Source organism: Taudactylus pleione, unplaced genomic scaffold (genome assembly GCF_031769625.1).
Source record: "Taudactylus pleione unplaced genomic scaffold, aTauple2 ptg000473l, whole genome shotgun sequence".
NCBI lineage: Eukaryota > Metazoa > Chordata > Amphibia > Anura > Myobatrachidae > Taudactylus > Taudactylus pleione.
Window position 1 is genome coordinate 5,234,315 of NW_028284875.1, and position 20,106 is coordinate 5,254,420.

The window sequence follows — 20,106 nt, forward strand, 5'->3', positions numbered from 1 at the left end:
TTAATAGGTATGTTTTGGTATATATGGATTTCATGCAATACCATTAAGACAGTCCCCTGCATTGAAAAAAAGCATAACTTCTAGAATGAGAATGAGCATCAAAGGAACATGCATCCTAGATGAGACTTGAAGCCACTGTCCCAGGTGATAGCAAACTTATCCGGAAACTAATCCACAATGTCATCAGGATAAATGTCTGCTTTTAGATACAGGGCCATAATTTTGCAAGCTGAACAGTACCGGATTGTTAAGCAGATAAAAGTTTCTGGTGGAGCCATTTGTGCAGTATCAAGCAAGAATAAAGGGAACATCTCCAGTAATTATATGGATGAAATAAAGCCCAGATGAGACTTGAAACCACAATCCCTAGCTTAGGAGGCCAGTGCCTTATCCATTAGGCCAGTGGGGCTTAGTAACATCTTTGTGTGAAACTGATTTTTTCATTAGTATAATCATTAATTGTTGCGATATAGGAAAGCCGTTTATTTGTGTTCTTTGCTTTACAAATCCCAGCATGAAATGTGATTGTACTAACCAGACCTAATAGTGTGGACCCTCATGTTACATTGCAGCAAAACAGATTGATGCAACTCTTTTACCAATAAAGAGGTAGTCTTTTGCATTCCATTTTGTTGACTAACTAAAGTAATGTTTACAGTGCATATGAACCAAAGCAGATGTGTGTACTGGTACCTTAAAAACAGTCATGTTTGTGATTTTTTTCTGCCTTCATATCAGGATGTTCAGGTAGCAGATGATAATCATTAACTGATGACATTAGAAAAAAAATTACATTTGCTCCAGGTGTGGCTTGAACTCACAACCTCGGCATTGCTCAACAGATACTGTCTTATAAGTACTGCGCGCTGACCGATTGCACCACATGAGCACATGGTCAAAGTGTATTATTTTTAGTTGAGTGATTTTAGCATCGAGTTGACTAAGTATATTAACTTGGTTTATTAATTTTAAATTAGTTACTTTTTAAATCCACTAAACTACTGCACCCAATACTAAAGTACCTAATAAAAGTAATATTCTAATTATAAGTTAATCAATTATATTGTGCATTTGTGTTATTGCCCAGTTTTATGTATCCTTAGGTGTATATTGCAATGAATTCATGCCATTGCTGTACAGTTCAATATTATCAAAATTGTAAAATAATTCCTGTTTATAAATAATTTCTGTTTATTTATCTTAAATAATATTTGCTAAAAATATATGTAACTTCAATGTTGCATAGGGAAAATATACACTATATTACCAAAAAGTGCAGTATCTTTAAATAAAAATAAGTTAAATCTCACTTGTGCTCTATATTTAAAGGTATACATTGTTTTTTTGGTCTGTAGCACCTAAATTGTCAGTAAAGTCAGTGTCCAAAGAAATATAAAAAGCAGAAAATTACCCTTTTGATGACATGGATGAAAGGACTTCAAGAAACCCATCAGCAATTGCCATAGACATTGTTATTTTGTAGCCACTCTGATATTAAATTGCAATTAAAACTTAATAGGTATGTTTTGGTATATATGGATTTCATGCAATACCATTAAGACAGTCACCTGCATTGAAAAAAAGCATAACTTCTAGAATGAGAATGAGCATCAAAGGAACATGCATCCTAGATGAGACTTGAAGCCACTGTCCCAGGTGATAGCAAACTTATCCGGAAACTAATCCACAATGTCATCAGGATAAATGTCTGCTTTTAGATACAGGGCCATAATTTTGCAAGCTGAACAGTACCGGATTGTTAAGCAGATAAAAGTTTCTGGTGGAGCCATTTGTGCAGTATCAAGCAAGAATAAAGGGAACATCTCCAGTAATTATATGGATGAAATAAAGCCCAGATGAGACTTGAAACCACAATCCCTAGCTTAGGAGGCCAGTGCCTTATCCATTAGGCCAGTGGGGCTTAGTAACATCTTTGTGTGAAACTGATTTTTTCATTAGTATAATCATTAATTGTTGCGATATAGGAAAGCCGTTTATTTGTGTTCTTTGCTTTACAAATCCCAGCATGAAATGTGATTGTACTAACCAGACCTAATAGTGTGGACCCTCATGTTACATTGCAGCAAAACAGATTGATGCAACTCTTTTACCAATAAAGAGGTAGTCTTTTGCATTCCATTTTGTTGACTAACTAAAGTAATGTTTACAGTGCATATGAACCAAAGCAGATGTGTGTACTGGTACCTTAAAAACAGTCATGTTTGTGATTTTTTTCTGCCTTCATATCAGGATGTTCAGGTAGCAGATGATAATCATTAACTGATGACATTAGAAAAAAAATTACATTTGCTCCAGGTGAGGCTTGAACTCACAACCTCGGCATTGCTCAACAGATACTGTCTTATAAGTACCGCGCGCTAACCGATTGCGCCACAGGAGCACATGGTCAAAGTGTATTATTTTTAGTTGAGTGATTTTAGCATCGAGTTGACTAAGTATATTAACTTGGTTTATTAATTTTAAATTAGTTACTTTTTAAATCCACTAAACTACTGCACCCAATACTAAAGTACCTAATAAAAGTACTATTCTAATCATAAGTTAATCAATTATATTGTGCATTTGTGTTATTGCCCAGTTTTATGTATCCTTAGGTGTATATTGCAATGAATTCATGCCATTGCTGTACAGTTCAATATTATCAATATTGTAAAATAATTCCTGTTTATAAATAATTCCTGTTTATTTATCTTAAATAATATTTGCTATAAATATATGTAACTTCAATGTTGCATAGGGAAAATATACACTATAATACCAAAAAGTGCAGTATCTTTAAATAAAAATAAGTTAAATCTCACTTGTGCTCTATATTTAAAGGTAAACATTGTTTTTTTGGTCTGTAGCACCTAAATTGTCAGTAAAGTCAGTGTCCAAAGAAATATAAAAAGCAGAAAATTACCCTTTTGATGACATGGATGAAAGGACTTCAAGAAACCCATCAGCAATTGCCATAGACATTGTTATTTTGTAGCCACTCTGATATTAAATTGCAATTAAAACTTAATAGGTATGTTTTGGTATATATGGATTTCATGCAATACCATTAAGACAGTCACCTGCATTGAAAAAAAGCATAACTTCTTGAATGAGAATGAGCATCAAAGGAACATGTATCCTAGATGTGACTTGAAGCCACTGTCCCAGGTGATAGCAAACTTATCCGGAAACTAATCCACAATGTCATCAGGATAAATGTCTGCTTTTAGATACAGGGCCATAATTTTGCAAGCTGAACAGTACCGGATTGTTAAGCAGATAAAAGTTTCTGGTGGAGCCATTTGTGCAGTATCAAGCAAGAATAAAGGGAACATCTCCAGTAATTATATGGATGAAATAAAGCCCAGATGAGACTTGAAACCACAATCCCTAGCTTAGGAGGCCAGTGCCTTATCCATTAGGCCAGTGGGGCTTAGTAACATCTTTGAGTGAAACTGATTTTTTCATTAGTATAATCATTAATTGTTGCAATATAGGAAAGCCGTTTATTTGTGTTCTTTGCTTTACAAATCCCAGCATGAAATGTGATTGTACTAACCAGACCTAATAGTGTGGACCCTCATGTTACATTGCAGCAAAACAGATTGATGCAAGTCTTTTACCAATAAAGAGGTAGTCTTTTGCATTCCATTTTGTTGACTAACTAAAGTAATTATTACAGTGCATATGAACCAAAGCAGATGTGTGTACTGGTACCTTAAAAACAGTCATGTTTGTGATTTTTTTCTGCCTTCATATCAGGATGTTCAGGTAGCAGATGATAATCATTAACTGATGACATTAGAAAAAAAATTACATTTGCTCCAGGTGAGGCTTGAACTCACAACCTCGGCATTGCTCAACAGATACTGTCTTATAAGTACTGCGCGCTGACCGATTGCACCACAGGAGCACATGGTCAAAGTGTATTATTTTTAGTTGAGTGATTTTAGCATCGAGTTGACTAAGTATATTAACTTGGTTTATTAATTTTAAATTAGTTACTTTTTAAATCCACTAAACTACTGCACCCAATACTAAAGTACCTAATAAAAGTAATATTCTAATCATAAGTTAATCAATTATATTGTGCATTTGTGTTATTGCCCAGTTTTATGTATCCTTAGGTGTATATTGCAATGAATTCATGCCATTGCTGTACAGTTCAATATTATCAAAATTGTAAAATAATTCCTGTTTATAAATAATTCCTGTTTATTTATCTTAAATAATATTTGCTATAAATATATGTAACTTCAATGTTGCATAGGGAAAATATACACTATAATACCAAAAAGTGCAGTATCTTTAAATAAAAATAAGTTAAATCTCACTTGTGCTCTATATTTAAAGGTAAACATTGTTTTTTTGGTCTGTAGCACCTAAATTGTCAGTAAAGTCAGTGTCCAAAGAAATATAAAAAGCAGAAAATTACCCTTTTGATGACATGGATGAAAGGACTTCAAGAAACCCATCAGCAATTGCCATAGACATTGTTATTTTGTAGCCACTCTGATATTAAATTGCAATTAAAACTTAATAGGTATGTTTTGGTATATATGGATTTCATGCAATACCATTAAGACAGTCACCTGCATTGAAAAAAAGCATAACTTCTAGAATGAGCATCAAAGGAACATGTATCCTAGATGTGACTTGAAGCCACTGTCACAGGTGATAGCAAACTTATCCGGAAACTAATCCACAATGTCATCAGGATAAATGTCTGCTTTTAGATACAGGGCCATAATTTTGCAAGCTGAACAGTACCGGATTGTTAAGCAGATAAAAGTTTCTGGTGGAGCCATTTGTGCAGTATCAAGCAAGAATAAAGGGAACATCTCCAGTAATTATATGGATGAAATAAAGCCCAGATGAGACTTGAAACCACAATCCCTAGCTTAGGAGGCCAGTGCCTTATCCATTAGGCCAGTGGGGCTTAGTAACATCTTTGTGTGAAACTGATTTTTTCATTAGTATAATCATTAATTGTTGCGATATAGGAAAGCCGTTTATTTGTGTTCTTTGCTTTACAAATCCCAGCATGAAATGTGATTGTACTAACCAGACCTAATAGTGTGGACCCTCATGTTACATTGCAGCAAAACAGATTGATGCAACTCTTTTACCAATAAAGAGGTAGTCTTTTGCATTCCATTTTGTTGACTAACTAAAGTAATGTTTACAGTGCATATGAACCAAAGCAGATGTGTGTACTGGTACCTTAAAAACAGTCATGTTTGTGATTTTTTTCTGCCTTCATATCAGGATGTTCAGGTAGCAGATGATAATCATTAACTGATGACATTAGAAAAAAAATTACATTTGCTCCAGGTGTGGCTTGAACTCACAACCTCGGCATTGCTCAACAGATACTGTCTTATAAGTACTGCGCGCTGACCGATTGCACCACATGAGCACATGGTCAAAGTGTATTATTTTTAGTTGAGTGATTTTAGCATCGAGTTGACTAAGTATATTAACTTGGTTTATTAATTTTAAATTAGTTACTTTTTAAATCCACTAAACTACTGCACCCAATACTAAAGTACCTAATAAAAGTAATATTCTAATTATAAGTTAATCAATTATATTGTGCATTTGTGTTATTGCCCAGTTTTATGTATCCTTAGGTGTATATTGCAATGAATTCATGCCATTGCTGTACAGTTCAATATTATCAAAATTGTAAAATAATTCCTGTTTATAAATAATTTCTGTTTATTTATCTTAAATAATATTTGCTAAAAATATATGTAACTTCAATGTTGCATAGGGAAAATATACACTATATTACCAAAAAGTGCAGTATCTTTAAATAAAAATAAGTTAAATCTCACTTGTGCTCTATATTTAAAGGTATACATTGTTTTTTTGGTCTGTAGCACCTAAATTGTCAGTAAAGTCAGTGTCCAAAGAAATATAAAAAGCAGAAAATTACCCTTTTGATGACATGGATGAAAGGACTTCAAGAAACCCATCAGCAATTGCCATAGACATTGTTATTTTGTAGCCACTCTGATATTAAATTGCAATTAAAACTTAATAGGTATGTTTTGGTATATATGGATTTCATGCAATACCATTAAGACAGTCACCTGCATTGAAAAAAAGCATAACTTCTAGAATGAGAATGAGCATCAAAGGAACATGCATCCTAGATGAGACTTGAAGCCACTGTCCCAGGTGATAGCAAACTTATCCGGAAACTAATCCACAATGTCATCAGGATAAATGTCTGCTTTTAGATACAGGGCCATAATTTTGCAAGCTGAACAGTACCGGATTGTTAAGCAGATAAAAGTTTCTGGTGGAGCCATTTGTGCAGTATCAAGCAAGAATAAAGGGAACATCTCCAGTAATTATATGGATGAAATAAAGCCCAGATGAGACTTGAAACCACAATCCCCAGCTTAGGAGGCCAGTGCCTTATCCATTAGGCCAGTGGGGCTTAGTAACATCTTTGTGTGAAACTGATTTTTTCATTAGTATAATCATTAATTGTTGCGATATAGGAAAGCCGTTTATTTGTGTTCTTTGCTTTACAAATCCCAGCATGAAATGTGATTGTACTAACCAGACCTAATAGTGTGGACCCTCATGTTACATTGCAGCAAAACAGATTGATGCAACTCTTTTACCAATAAAGAGGTAGTCTTTTGCATTCCATTTTGTTGACTAACTAAAGTAATGTTTACAGTGCATATGAACCAAAGCAGATGTGTGTACTGGTACCTTAAAAACAGTCATGTTTGTGATTTTTTTCTGCCTTCATATCAGGATGTTCAGGTAGCAGATGATAATCATTAACTGATGACATTAGAAAAAAAATTACATTTGCTCCAGGTGAGGCTTGAACTCACAACCTCGGCATTGCTCAACAGATACTGTCTTATAAGTACCGCGCGCTAACCGATTGCGCCACAGGAGCACATGGTCAAAGTGTATTATTTTTAGTTGAGTGATTTTAGCATCGAGTTGACTAAGTATATTAACTTGGTTTATTAATTTTAAATTAGTTACTTTTTAAATCCACTAAACTACTGCACCCAATACTAAAGTACCTAATAAAAGTACTATTCTAATCATAAGTTAATCAATTATATTGTGCATTTGTGTTATTGCCCAGTTTTATGTATCCTTAGGTGTATATTGCAATGAATTCATGCCATTGCTGTACAGTTCAATATTATCAAAATTGTAAAATAATTCCTGTTTATAAATAATTCCTGTTTATTTATCTTAAATAATATTTGCTATAAATATATGTAACTTCAATGTTGCATAGGGAAAATATACACTATAATACCAAAAAGTGCAGTATCTTTAAATAAAAATAAGTTAAATCTCACTTGTGCTCTATATTTAAAGGTAAACATTGTTTTTTTGGTCTGTAGCACCTAAATTGTCAGTAAAGTCAGTGTCCAAAGAAATATAAAAAGCAGAAAATTACCCTTTTGATGACATGGATGAAAGGACTTCAAGAAACCCATCAGCAATTGCCATAGACATTGTTATTTTGTAGCCACTCTGATATTAAATTGCAATTAAAACTTAATAGGTATGTTTTGGTATATATGGATTTCATGCAATACCATTAAGACAGTCACCTGCATTGAAAAAAAGCATAACTTCTTGAATGAGAATGAGCATCAAAGGAACATGTATCCTAGATGTGACTTGAAGCCACTGTCCCAGGTGATAGCAAACTTATCCGGAAACTAATCCACAATGTCATCAGGATAAATGTCTGCTTTTAGATACAGGGCCATAATTTTGCAAGCTGAACAGTACCGGATTGTTAAGCAGATAAAAGTTTCTGGTGGAGCCATTTGTGCAGTATCAAGCAAGAATAAAGGGAACATCTCCAGTAATTATATGGATGAAATAAAGCCCAGATGAGACTTGAAACCACAATCCCTAGCTTAGGAGGCCAGTGCCTTATCCATTAGGCCAGTGGGGCTTAGTAACATCTTTGAGTGAAACTGATTTTTTCATTAGTATAATCATTAATTGTTGCAATATAGGAAAGTCGTTTATTTGTGTTCTTTGCTTTACAAATCCCAGCATGAAATGTGATTGTACTAACCAGACCTAATAGTGTGGACCCTCATGTTACATTGCAGCAAAACAGATTGATGCAAGTCTTTTACCAATAAAGAGGTAGTCTTTTGCATTCCATTTTGTTGACTAACTAAAGTAATTATTACAGTGCATATGAACCAAAGCAGATGTGTGTACTGGTACCTTAAAAACAGTCATGTTTGTGATTTTTTTCTGCCTTCATATCAGGATGTTCAGGTAGCAGATGATAATCATTAACTGATGACATTAGAAAAAAAATTACATTTGCTCCAGGTGAGGCTTGAACTCACAACCTCGGCATTGCTCAACAGATACTGTCTTATAAGTACTGCGCGCTGACCGATTGCACCACAGGAGCACATGGTCAAAGTGTATTATTTTTAGTTGAGTGATTTTAGCATCGAGTTGACTAAGTATATTAACTTGGTTTATTAATTTTAAATTAGTTACTTTTTAAATCCACTAAACTACTGCACCCAATACTAAAGTACCTAATAAAAGTAATATTCTAATCATAAGTTAATCAATTATATTGTGCATTTGTGTTATTGCCCAGTTTTATGTATCCTTAGGTGTATATTGCAATGAATTCATGCCATTGCTGTACAGTTCAATATTATCAAAATTGTAAAATAATTCCTGTTTATAAATAATTCCTGTTTATTTATCTTAAATAATATTTGCTATAAATATATGTAACTTCAATGTTGCATAGGGAAAATATACACTATAATACCAAAAAGTGCAGTATCTTTAAATAAAAATAAGTTAAATCTCACTTGTGCTCTATATTTAAAGGTAAACATTGTTTTTTTGGTCTGTAGCACCTAAATTGTCAGTAAAGTCAGTGTCCAAAGAAATATAAAAAGCAGAAAATTACCCTTTTGATGACATGGATGAAAGGACTTCAAGAAACCCATCAGCAATTGCCATAGACATTGTTATTTTGTAGCCACTCTGATATTAAATTGCAATTAAAACTTAATAGGTATGTTTTGGTATATATGGATTTCATGCAATACCATTAAGACAGTCACCTGCATTGAAAAAAAGCATAACTTCTAGAATGAGCATCAAAGGAACATGTATCCTAGATGTGACTTGAAGCCACTGTCACAGGTGATAGCAAACTTATCCGGAAACTAATCCACAATGTCATCAGGATAAATGTCTGCTTTTAGATACAGGGCCATAATTTTGCAAGCTGAACAGTACCGGATTGTTAAGCAGATAAAAGTTTCTGGTGGAGCCATTTGTGCAGTATCAAGCAAGAATAAAGGGAACATCTCCAGTAATTATATGGATGAAATAAAGCCCAGATGAGACTTGAAACCACAATCCCTAGCTTAGGAGGCCAGTGCCTTATCCATTAGGCCAGTGGGGCTTAGTAACATCTTTGTGTGAAACTGATTTTTTCATTAGTATAATCATTAATTGTTGCGATATAGGAAAGCCGTTTATTTGTGTTCTTTGCTTTACAAATCCCAGCATGAAATGTGATTGTACTAACCAGACCTAATAGTGTGGACCCTCATGTTACATTGCAGCAAAACAGATTGATGCAACTCTTTTACCAATAAAGAGGTAGTCTTTTGCATTCCATTTTGTTGACTAACTAAAGTAATGTTTACAGTGCATATGAACCAAAGCAGATGTGTGTACTGGTACCTTAAAAACAGTCATGTTTGTGATTTTTTTCTGCCTTCATATCAGGATGTTCAGCTAGCAGATGATAATCATTAACTGATGACATTAGAAAAAAAATTACATTTGCTCCAGGTGAGGCTTGAACTCACAATCTCGGCATTGCTCAACAGATAGTGTCTTATAAGTACCGCGTGCTAACCGATTGCGCCACAGGAGCACATGGTCAAAGTGTATTATTTTTAGTTGAGTGATTTTAGCATCGAGTTGACTAAGTATATTAACTTGGTTTATTAATTTTAAATTAGTTACTTTTTAAATCCACTAAACTACTGCACCCAATACTAAAGTACCTAATAAAAGTAATATTCTAATCATAAGTTAATCAATTATATTGTGCATTTGTGTTATTGCCCAGTTTTATGTATCCTTAGGTGTATATTGCAATGAATTCATGCCATTGCTGTACAGTTCAATATTATCAAAATTGTAAAATAATTCCTGTTTATAAATAATTCCTGTTTATTTATCTTAAATAATATTTGCTATAAATATATGTAACTTCAATGTTGCATAGGGAAAATATACACTATAATACCAAAAAGTGCAGTATCTTTAAATAAAAATAAGTTAAATCTCACTTGTGCTCTATATTTAAAGGTAAACATTGTTTTTTTGGTCTGTAGCACCTAAATTGTCAGTATAGTCAGTGTCCAAAGAAATATAAAAAGCAGAAAATTACCCTTTTGATGACATGGATGAAAGGACTTCAAGAAACCCATCAGCAATTGCCATAGACATTGTTATTTTGTAGCCACTCTGATATTAAATTGCAATTAAAACTTAATAGGTATGTTTTGGTATATATGGATTTCATGCAATACCATTAAGACAGTCACCTGCATTGAAAAAAAGCATAACTTCTAGAATGAGAATGAGCATCAAAGGAACATGCATCCTAGATGAGACTTGAAGCCACTGTCCCAGGTGATAGCAAACTTATCCGGAAACTAATCCACAATGTCATCAGGATAAATGTCTGCTTTTAGATACAGGGCCATAATTTTGCAAGCTGAACAGTACCGGATTGTTAAGCAGATAAAAGTTTCTGGTGGAGCCATTTGTGCAGTATCAAGCAAGAATAAAGGGAACATCTCCAGTAATTATATGGATGAAATAAAGCCCAGATGAGACTTGAAACCACAATCCCTAGCTTAGGAGGCCAGTGCCTTATCCATTAGGCCGGTGGGGCTTAGTAACATATTTGTGTGAAACTGATTTTTTCATTAGTATAATCATTAATTGTTGTGATATAGGAAAGCCGTTTATTTGTGTTCTTTGCTTTACAAATCCCAGCATGAAATGTGATTGTACTAACCAGACCTAATAGTGTGGACCCTCATGTTACATTGCAGCAAAACAGATTGATGCAACTCTTTTACCAATAAAGAGGTAGTCTTTTGCATTCCATTTTGTTGACTAACTAAAGTAATGTTTACAGTGCATATGAACCAAAGCAGATGTGTGTACTGGTACCTTAAAAACAGTCATGTTTGTGATTTTTTTCTGCCTTCATATCAGGATGTTCAGTTAGCAGATGATAATCATTAACTGATGACATTAGAAAAAAAATTACATTTGCTCCAGGTGAGGCTTGAACTCACAACCTCAGCATTGCTCAACAGATACTGTCTTATAAGTACCACGCGCTAACCGATTGCGCCACAGGAGCACATGGTCAAAGTGTATTATTTTTAGTTGAGTGATTTTAGCATCGAGTTGACTAAGTATATTAACTTGGTTTATTAATTTTAAATTAGTTACTTTTTAAATCCACTAAACTACTGCACCCAATACTAAAGTACCTAATAAAAGTAATATTCTAATCATAAGTTAATCAATTATATTGTGCATTTGTGTTATTGCCCAGTATTATGTATCCTTAGGTGTATATTGCAATGAATTCATGCCATTGCTGTACAGTTCAATATTATCAAAATTGTAAAATAATTCCTGTTTATAAATAATTTCTGTTTATTTATCTTAAATAATATTTGCTATAAATATATGTAACTTCAATGTTGCATAGGGAAAATATACACTATAATACCAAAAAGTGCAGTATCTTTAAATAAAAATAAGTTAAATCTCACTTGTGCTCTATATTTAAAGGTAAACATTGTTTTTTTGGTCTGTAGCACCTAAATTGTCAGTAAAGTCAGTGTCCAAAGAAATATAAAAAGCAGAAAATTACCCTTTTGATGACATGGATGAAAGGACTTCAAGAAACCCATCAGCAATTGCCATAGACATTGTTATTTTGTAGCCACTCTGATATTAAATTGCAATTAAAACTTAATAGGTATGTTTTGGTATATATGGATTTCATGCAATACCATTAAGACAGTCACCTGCATTGAAAAAAAGCATAACTTCTAGAATGAGAATGAGCATCAAAGGAACATGCATCCTAGATGAGACTTGAAGCCACTGTCCCAGGTGATAGCAAACTTATCCGGAAACTAATCCACAATGTCATCAGGATAAATGTCTGCTTTTAGATACAGGGCCATAATTTTGCAAGCTGAACAGTACCGGATTGTTAAGCAGATAAAAGTTTCTGGTGGAGCCATTTGTGCAGTATCAAGCAAGAATAAAGGGAACATCTCCAGTAATTATATGGATGAAATAAAGCCCAGATGAGACTTGAAACCACAATCCCTAGCTTAGGAGGCCAGTGCCTTATCCATTAGGCCAGTGGGGCTTAGTAACATCTTTGTGTGAAACTGATTTTTTCATTAGTATAATCATTAATTGTTGCGATATAGGAAAGCTGTTTATTTGTGTTCTTTGCTTTACAAATCCCAGCATGAAATGTGATTGTACTAACCAGACCTAATAGTGTGGACCCTCATGTTACATTGCAGCAAAACAGATTGATGCAACTCTTTTACCAATAAAGAGGTAGTCTTTTGCATTCCATTTTGTTGACTAACTAAAGTAATGTTTACAGTGCATATGAACCAAAGCAGATGTGTGTACTGGTACCTTAAAAACAGTCATGTTTGTGATTTTTTTCTGCCTTCATATCAGGATGTTCAGGTAGCAGATGATAATCATTAACTGATGACATTAGAGAAAAAATTACATTTGCTCCAGGTGAGGCTTGAACTCACAACCTCGGCATTGCTCAACAGATACTGTCTTATAAGTACCGCGCGCTAACCGATTGCGCCACAGGAGCACATGGTCAAAGTGTATTATTTTTAGTTGAGTGATTTTAGCATCGAGTTGACTAAGTATATTAACTTGGTTTATTAATTTTAAATTAGTTACTTTTTAAATCCACTAAACTACTGCACCCAATACTAAAGTACCTAATAAAAGTAATATTCTAATCATAAGTTAATCAATTATATTGTGCATTTGTGTTATTGCCCAGTTTTATGTATCCTTAGGTGTATATTGCAATGAATTCATGCCATTGCTGTAGAGTTCAATATTATCAAAATTGTAAAATAATTCCTGTTTATAAATAATTCCTGTTTATTTATCTTAAATAATATTTGCTATAAATATATGTAACTTCAATGTTGCATAGGGAAAATATACACTATAATACCAAAAAGTGCAGTATCTTTAAATAAAAATAAGTTAAATCTCACTTGTGCTCTATATTTAAAGGTAAACATTGTTTTTTTGGTCTGTAGCACCTAAATTGTCAGTAAAGTCAGTGTCCAAAGAAATATAAAAAGCAGAAAATTACCCTTTTGATGACATGGATGAAAGGACTTCAAGAAACCCATCAGCAATTGCCATAGACATTGTTATTTTGTAGCCACTCTGATATTAAATTGCAATTAAAACTTAATAGGTATGTTTTGGTATATATGGATTTCATGCAATACCATTAAGACAGTCACCTGCATTGAAAAAAAGCATAACTTCTAGAATGAGAATGAGCATCAAAGGAACATGCATCCTAGATGAGACTTGAAGCCACTGTCCCAGGTGATAGCAAACTTATCCGGAAACTAATCCACAATGTCATCAGGATAAATGTCTGCTTTTAGATACAGGGCCATAATTTTGCAAGCTGAACAGTACCGGATTGTTAAGCAGATAAAAGTTTCTGGTGGAGCCATTTGTGCAGTATCAAGCAAGAATAAAGGGAACATCTCCAGTAATTATATGGATGAAATAAAGCCCAGATGAGACTTGAAACCACAATCCCTAGCTTAGGAGGCCAGTGCCTTATCCATTAGGCCAGTGGGGCTTAGTAACATCTTTGTGTGAAACTGATTTTTTCATTAGTATAATCATTAATTGTTGCGATATAGGAAAGCTGTTTATTTGTGTTCTTTGCTTTACAAATCCCAGTATGAAATGTGATTGTACTAACCAGACCTAATAGTGTGGACCCTCATGTTACATTGCAGCAAAACAGATTGATGCAACTCTTTTACCAATAAAGAGGTAGTCTTTTGCATTCCATTTTGTTGACTAACTAAAGTAATGTTTACAGTGCATATGAACCAAAGCAGATGTGTGTACTGGTACCTTAAAAACAGTCATGTTTGTGATTTTTTTCTGCCTTCATATCAGGATGTTCAGGTAGCAGATGATAATCATTAACTGATGACATTAGAAAAAAAATTACATTTGCTCCAGGTGAGGCTTGAACTCACAACCTCGGCATTGCTCAACAGATACTGTCTTATAAGTACTGCGCGCTAACCGATTGCGCCACAGGAGCACATGGTCAAAGTGTATTATTTTTAGTTGAGTGATTTTAGCATCGAGTTGACTAAGTATATTAACTTGGTTTATTAATTTTAAATTAGTTACTTTTTAAATCCACTAAACTACTGCACCCAATACTAAAGTACCTAATAAAAGTAATATTCTAATCATAAGTTAATCAATTATATTGTGCATTTGTGTTATTGCCCAGTTTTATGTATCCTTAGGTGTATATTGCAATGAATTCATGCCATTGCTGTACAGTTCAATATTATCAAAATTGTAAAATAATTCCTGTTTATAAATAATTCCTGTTTATTTATCTTAAATAATATTTGCTATAAATATATGTAACTTCAATGTTGCATAGGGAAAATATACACTATAATACCAAAAAGTGCAGTATCTTTAAATAAAAATAAGTTAAATCTCACTTGTGCTCTATATTTAAAGGTAAACATTGTTTTTTTGGTCTGTAGCACCTAAATTGTCAGTATAGTCAGTGTCCAAAGAAATATAAAAAGCAGAAAATTACCCTTTTGATGACATGGATGAAAGGACTTCAAGAAACCCATCAGCAATTGCCATAGACATTGTTATTTTGTAGCCACTCTGATATTAAATTGCAATTAAAACTTAATAGGTATGTTTTGGTATATATGGATTTCATGCAATACCATTAAGACAGTCACCTGCATTGAAAAAAAGCATAACTTCTAGAATGAGCATCAAAGGAACATGTATCCTAGATGTGACTTGAAGCCACTGTCACAGGTGATAGCAAACTTATCCGGAAACTAATCCACAATGTCATCAGGATAAATGTCTGCTTTTAGATACAGGGCCATAATTTTGCAAGCTGAACAGTACCGGATTGTTAAGCAGATAAAAGTTTCTGGTGGAGCCATTTGTGCAGTATCAAGCAAGAATAAAGGGAACATCTCCAGTAATTATATGGATGAAATAAAGCCCAGATGAGACTTGAAACCACAATCCCTAGCTTAGGAGGCCAGTGCCTTATCCATTAGGCCAGTGGGGCTTAGTAACATCTTTGTGTGAAACTGATTTTTTCATTAGTATAATCATTAATTGTTGCGATATAGGAAAGCCGTTTATTTGTGTTCTTTGCTTTACAAATCCCAGCATGAAATGTGATTGTACTAACCAGACCTAATAGTGTGGACCCTCATGTTACATTGCAGCAAAACAGATTGATGCAACTCTTTTACCAATAAAGAGGTAGTCTTTTGCATTCCATTTTGTTGACTAACTAAAGTAATGTTTACAGTGCATATGAACCAAAGCAGATGTGTGTACTGGTACCTTAAAAACAGTCATGTTTGTGATTTTTTTCTGCCTTCATATCAGGATGTTCAGCTAGCAGATGATAATCATTAACTGATGACATTAGAAAAAAAATTACATTTGCTCCAGGTGAGGCTTGAACTCACAATCTCGGCATTGCTCAACAGATAGTGTCTTATAAGTACCGCGTGCTAACCGATTGCGCCACAGGAGCACATGGTCAAAGTGTATTATTTTTAGTTGAGTGATTTTAGCATCGAGTTGACTAAGTATATTAACTTGGTTTATTAATTTTAAATTAGTTACTTTTTAAATCCACTAAACTACTGCACCCAATACTAAAGTACCTAATAAAAGTAATATTCTAATCATAAGTTAATCAATTATATTGTGCATTTGTGTTATTGCCCAGTTTTATGTATCCTTAGGTGTATATTGCAATGAATTCATGCCATTGCTGTACAGTTCAATATTATCAAAATTGTAAAATAATTCCTGTTTATAAATAATTCCTGTTTATTTATCTTAAATAATATTTGCTATAAATATATGTAACTTCAATGTTGCATAGGGAAAATATACACTATAATACCAAAAAGTGCAGTATCTTTAAATAAAAATAAGTTAAATCTCACTTGTGCTCTATATTTAAAGGTAAACATTGTTTTTTTGGTCTGTAGCACCTAAATTGTCAGTATAGTCAGTGTCCAAAGAAATATAAAAAGCAGAAAATTACCCTTTTGATGACATGGATGAAAGGACTTCAAGAAACCCATCAGCAATTGCCATAGACATTGTTATTTTGTAGCCACTCTGATATTAAATTGCAATTAAAACTTAATAGGTATGTTTTGGTATATATGGATTTCATGCAATACCATTAAGACAGTCACCTGCATTGAAAAAAAGCATAACTTCTAGAATGAGAATGAGCATCAAAGGAACATGCATCCTAGATGAGACTTGAAGCCACTGTCCCAGGTGATAGCAAACTTATCCGGAAACTAATCCACAATGTCATCAGGATAAATGTCTGCTTTTAGATACAGGGCCATAATTTTGCAAGCTGAACAGTACCGGATTGTTAAGCAGATAAAAGTTTCTGGTGGAGCCATTTGTGCAGTATCAAGCAAGAATAAAGGGAACATCTCCAGTAATTATATGGATGAAATAAAGCCCAGATGAGACTTGAAACCACAATCCCTAGCTTAGGAGGCCAGTGCCTTATCCATTAGGCCGGTGGGGCTTAGTAACATATTTGTGTGAAACTGATTTTTTCATTAGTATAATCATTAATTGTTGTGATATAGGAAAGCCGTTTATTTGTGTTCTTTGCTTTACAAATCCCAGCATGAAATGTGATTGTACTAACCAGACCTAATAGTGTGGACCCTCATGTTACATTGCAGCAAAACAGATTGATGCAACTCTTTTACCAATAAAGAGGTAGTCTTTTGCATTCCATTTTGTTGACTAACTAAAGTAATGTTTACAGTGCATATGAACCAAAGCAGATGTGTGTACTGGTACCTTAAAAACAGTCATGTTTGTGATTTTTTTCTGCCTTCATATCAGGATGTTCAGTTAGCAGATGATAATCATTAACTGATGACATTAGAAAAAAAATTACATTTGCTCCAGGTGAGGCTTGAACTCACAACCTCAGCATTGCTCAACAGATACTGTCTTATAAGTACCACGCGCTAACCGATTGCGCCACAGGAGCACATGGTCAAAGTGTATTATTTTTAGTTGAGTGATTTTAGCATCGAGTTGACTAAGTATATTAACTTGGTTTATTAATTTTAAATTAGTTACTTTTTAAATCCACTAAACTACTGCACCCAATACTAAAGTACCTAATAAAAGTAATATTCTAATCATAAGTTAATCAATTATATTGTGCATTTGTGTTATTGCCCAGTATTATGTATCCTTAGGTGTATATTGCAATGAATTCATGCCATTGCTGTACAGTTCAATATTATCAAAATTGTAAAATAATTCCTGTTTATAAATAATTTCTGTTTATTTATCTTAAATAATATTTGCTATAAATATATGTAACTTCAATGTTGCATAGGGAAAATATACACTATAATACCAAAAAGTGCAGTATCTTTAAATAAAAATAAGTTAAATCTCACTTGTGCTCTATATTTAAAGGTAAACATTGTTTTTTTGGTCTGTAGCACCTAAATTGTCAGTAAAGTCAGTGTCCAAAGAAATATAAAAAGCAGAAAATTACCCTTTTGATGACATGGATGAAAGGACTTCAAGAAACCCATCAGCAATTGCCATAGACATTGTTATTTTGTAGCCACTCTGATATTAAATTGCAATTAAAACTTAATAGGTATGTTTTGGTATATATGGATTTCATGCAATACCATTAAGACAGTCACCTGCATTGAAAAAAAGCATAACTTCTAGAATGAGAATGAGCATCAAAGGAACATGCATCCTAGATGAGACTTGAAGCCACTGTCCCAGGTGATAGCAAACTTATCCGGAAACTAATCCACAATGTCATCAGGATAAATGTCTGCTTTTAGATACAGGGCCATAATTTTGCAAGCTGAACAGTACCGGATTGTTAAGCAGATAAAAGTTTCTGGTGGAGCCATTTGTGCAGTATCAAGCAAGAATAAAGGGAACATCTCCAGTAATTATATGGATGAAATAAAGCCCAGATGAGACTTGAAACCACAATCCCTAGCTTAGGAGGCCAGTGCCTTATCCATTAGGCCAGTGGGGCTTAGTAACATCTTTGTGTGAAACTGATTTTTTCATTAGTATAATCATTAATTGTTGCGATATAGGAAAGCTGTTTATTTGTGTTCTTTGCTTTACAAATCCCAGCATGAAATGTGATTGTACTAACCAGACCTAATAGTGTGGACCCTCATGTTACATTGCAGCAAAACAGATTGATGCAACTCTTTTACCAATAAAGAGGTAGTCTTTTGCATTCCATTTTGTTGACTAACTAAAGTAATGTTTACAGTGCATATGAACCAAAGCAGATGTGTGTACTGGTACCTTAAAAACAGTCATGTTTGTGATTTTTTTCTGCCTTCATATCAGGATGTTCAGGTAGCAGATGATAATCATTAACTGATGACATTAGAGAAAAAATTACATTTGCTCCAGGTGAGGCTTGAACTCACAACCTCGGCATTGCTCAACAGATACTGTCTTATAAGTACCGCGCGCTAACCGATTGCGCCACAGGAGCACATGGTCAAAGTGTATTATTTTTAGTTGAGTGATTTTAGCATCGAGTTGACTAAGTATATTAACTTGGTTTATTAATTTTAAATTAGTTACTTTTTAAATCCACTAAACTACTGCACCCAATACTAAAGTACCTAATAAAAGTAATATTCTAATCATAAGTTAATCAATTATATTGTGCATTTGTGTTATTGCCCAGTTTTATGTATCCTTAGGTGTATATTGCAATGAATTCATGCCATTGCTGTAGAGTTCAATATTATCAAAATTGTAAAATAATTCCTGTTTATAAATAATTCCTGTTTATTTATCTTAAATAATATTTGCTATAAATATATGTAACTTCAATGTTGCATAGGGAAAATATACACTATAATACCAAAAAGTGCAGTATCTTTAAATAAAAATAAGTTAAATCTCACTTGTGCTCTATATTTAAAGGTAAACATTGTTTTTTTGGTCTGTAGCACCTAAATTGTCAGTAAAGTCAGTGTCCAAAGAAATATAAAAAGCAGAAAATTACCCTTTTGATGACATGGATGAAAGGACTTCAAGAAACCCATCAGCAATTGCCATAGACATTGTTATTTTGTAGCCACTCTGATATTAAATTGCAATTAAAACTTAATAGGTATGTTTTGGTATATATGGATTTCATGCAATACCATTAAGACAGTCACCTGCATTGAAAAAAAGCATAACTTCTAGAATGAGAATGAGCATCAAAGGAACATGCATCCTAGATGAGACTTGAAGCCACTGTCCCAGGTGATAGCAAACTTATCCGGAAACTAATCCACAATGTCATCAGGATAAATGTCTGCTTTTAGATACAGGGCCATAATTTTGCAAGCTGAACAGTACCGGATTGTTAAGCAGATAAAAGTTTCTGGTGGAGCCATTTGTGCAGTATCAAGCAAGAATAAAGGGAACATCTCCAGTAATTATATGGATGAAATAAAGCCCAGATGAGACTTGAAACCACAATCCCTAGCTTAGGAGGCCAGTGCCTTATCCATTAGGCCAGTGGGGCTTAGTAACATCTTTGTGTGAAACTGATTTTTTCATTAGTATAATCATTAATTGTTGCGA

At 33.7% G+C, this 20,106-nt stretch overlaps 11 non-coding genes across 11 annotated transcripts; all 11 read right to left on the reverse strand.

Moving 5' to 3' along the window:
• Nucleotides 1-2,308: 2,308 nt before the first annotated feature.
• TRNAI-UAU (transfer RNA isoleucine (anticodon UAU)) lies at nucleotides 2,309-2,401 on the reverse strand. The gene is given in 2 exon segments: nucleotides 2,309-2,344; nucleotides 2,364-2,401. It is a non-coding gene; the product is annotated as a tRNA-Ile (tRNA).
• Nucleotides 2,402-3,820: 1,419 nt separating this feature from the next.
• TRNAI-UAU (transfer RNA isoleucine (anticodon UAU)) lies at nucleotides 3,821-3,913 on the reverse strand. Its single transcript is given in 2 exon segments — nucleotides 3,821-3,856; nucleotides 3,876-3,913. It is a non-coding gene; the product is annotated as a tRNA-Ile (tRNA).
• Nucleotides 3,914-6,838: 2,925 nt separating this feature from the next.
• On the reverse strand, nucleotides 6,839-6,931 carry TRNAI-UAU (transfer RNA isoleucine (anticodon UAU)). The gene is given in 2 exon segments: nucleotides 6,839-6,874; nucleotides 6,894-6,931. It is a non-coding gene; the product is annotated as a tRNA-Ile (tRNA).
• Nucleotides 6,932-8,350: 1,419 nt separating this feature from the next.
• Nucleotides 8,351-8,443, reverse strand: TRNAI-UAU (transfer RNA isoleucine (anticodon UAU)). Its single transcript is given in 2 exon segments — nucleotides 8,351-8,386; nucleotides 8,406-8,443. It is a non-coding gene; the product is annotated as a tRNA-Ile (tRNA).
• Nucleotides 8,444-9,856: 1,413 nt separating this feature from the next.
• On the reverse strand, nucleotides 9,857-9,949 carry TRNAI-UAU (transfer RNA isoleucine (anticodon UAU)). Its single transcript is given in 2 exon segments — nucleotides 9,857-9,892; nucleotides 9,912-9,949. It is a non-coding gene; the product is annotated as a tRNA-Ile (tRNA).
• Nucleotides 9,950-11,368: 1,419 nt separating this feature from the next.
• On the reverse strand, nucleotides 11,369-11,461 carry TRNAI-UAU (transfer RNA isoleucine (anticodon UAU)). Its single transcript is given in 2 exon segments — nucleotides 11,369-11,404; nucleotides 11,424-11,461. It is a non-coding gene; the product is annotated as a tRNA-Ile (tRNA).
• A 1,419-nt stretch (nucleotides 11,462-12,880) lies between these two features.
• Nucleotides 12,881-12,973, reverse strand: TRNAI-UAU (transfer RNA isoleucine (anticodon UAU)). Its single transcript is given in 2 exon segments — nucleotides 12,881-12,916; nucleotides 12,936-12,973. It is a non-coding gene; the product is annotated as a tRNA-Ile (tRNA).
• A 1,419-nt stretch (nucleotides 12,974-14,392) lies between these two features.
• On the reverse strand, nucleotides 14,393-14,485 carry TRNAI-UAU (transfer RNA isoleucine (anticodon UAU)). Its single transcript is given in 2 exon segments — nucleotides 14,393-14,428; nucleotides 14,448-14,485. It is a non-coding gene; the product is annotated as a tRNA-Ile (tRNA).
• A 1,413-nt stretch (nucleotides 14,486-15,898) lies between these two features.
• TRNAI-UAU (transfer RNA isoleucine (anticodon UAU)) lies at nucleotides 15,899-15,991 on the reverse strand. Its single transcript is given in 2 exon segments — nucleotides 15,899-15,934; nucleotides 15,954-15,991. It is a non-coding gene; the product is annotated as a tRNA-Ile (tRNA).
• A 1,419-nt stretch (nucleotides 15,992-17,410) lies between these two features.
• On the reverse strand, nucleotides 17,411-17,503 carry TRNAI-UAU (transfer RNA isoleucine (anticodon UAU)). Its single transcript is given in 2 exon segments — nucleotides 17,411-17,446; nucleotides 17,466-17,503. It is a non-coding gene; the product is annotated as a tRNA-Ile (tRNA).
• Nucleotides 17,504-18,922: 1,419 nt separating this feature from the next.
• TRNAI-UAU (transfer RNA isoleucine (anticodon UAU)) lies at nucleotides 18,923-19,015 on the reverse strand. The gene is given in 2 exon segments: nucleotides 18,923-18,958; nucleotides 18,978-19,015. It is a non-coding gene; the product is annotated as a tRNA-Ile (tRNA).
• Nucleotides 19,016-20,106: the final 1,091 nt, after the last annotated feature.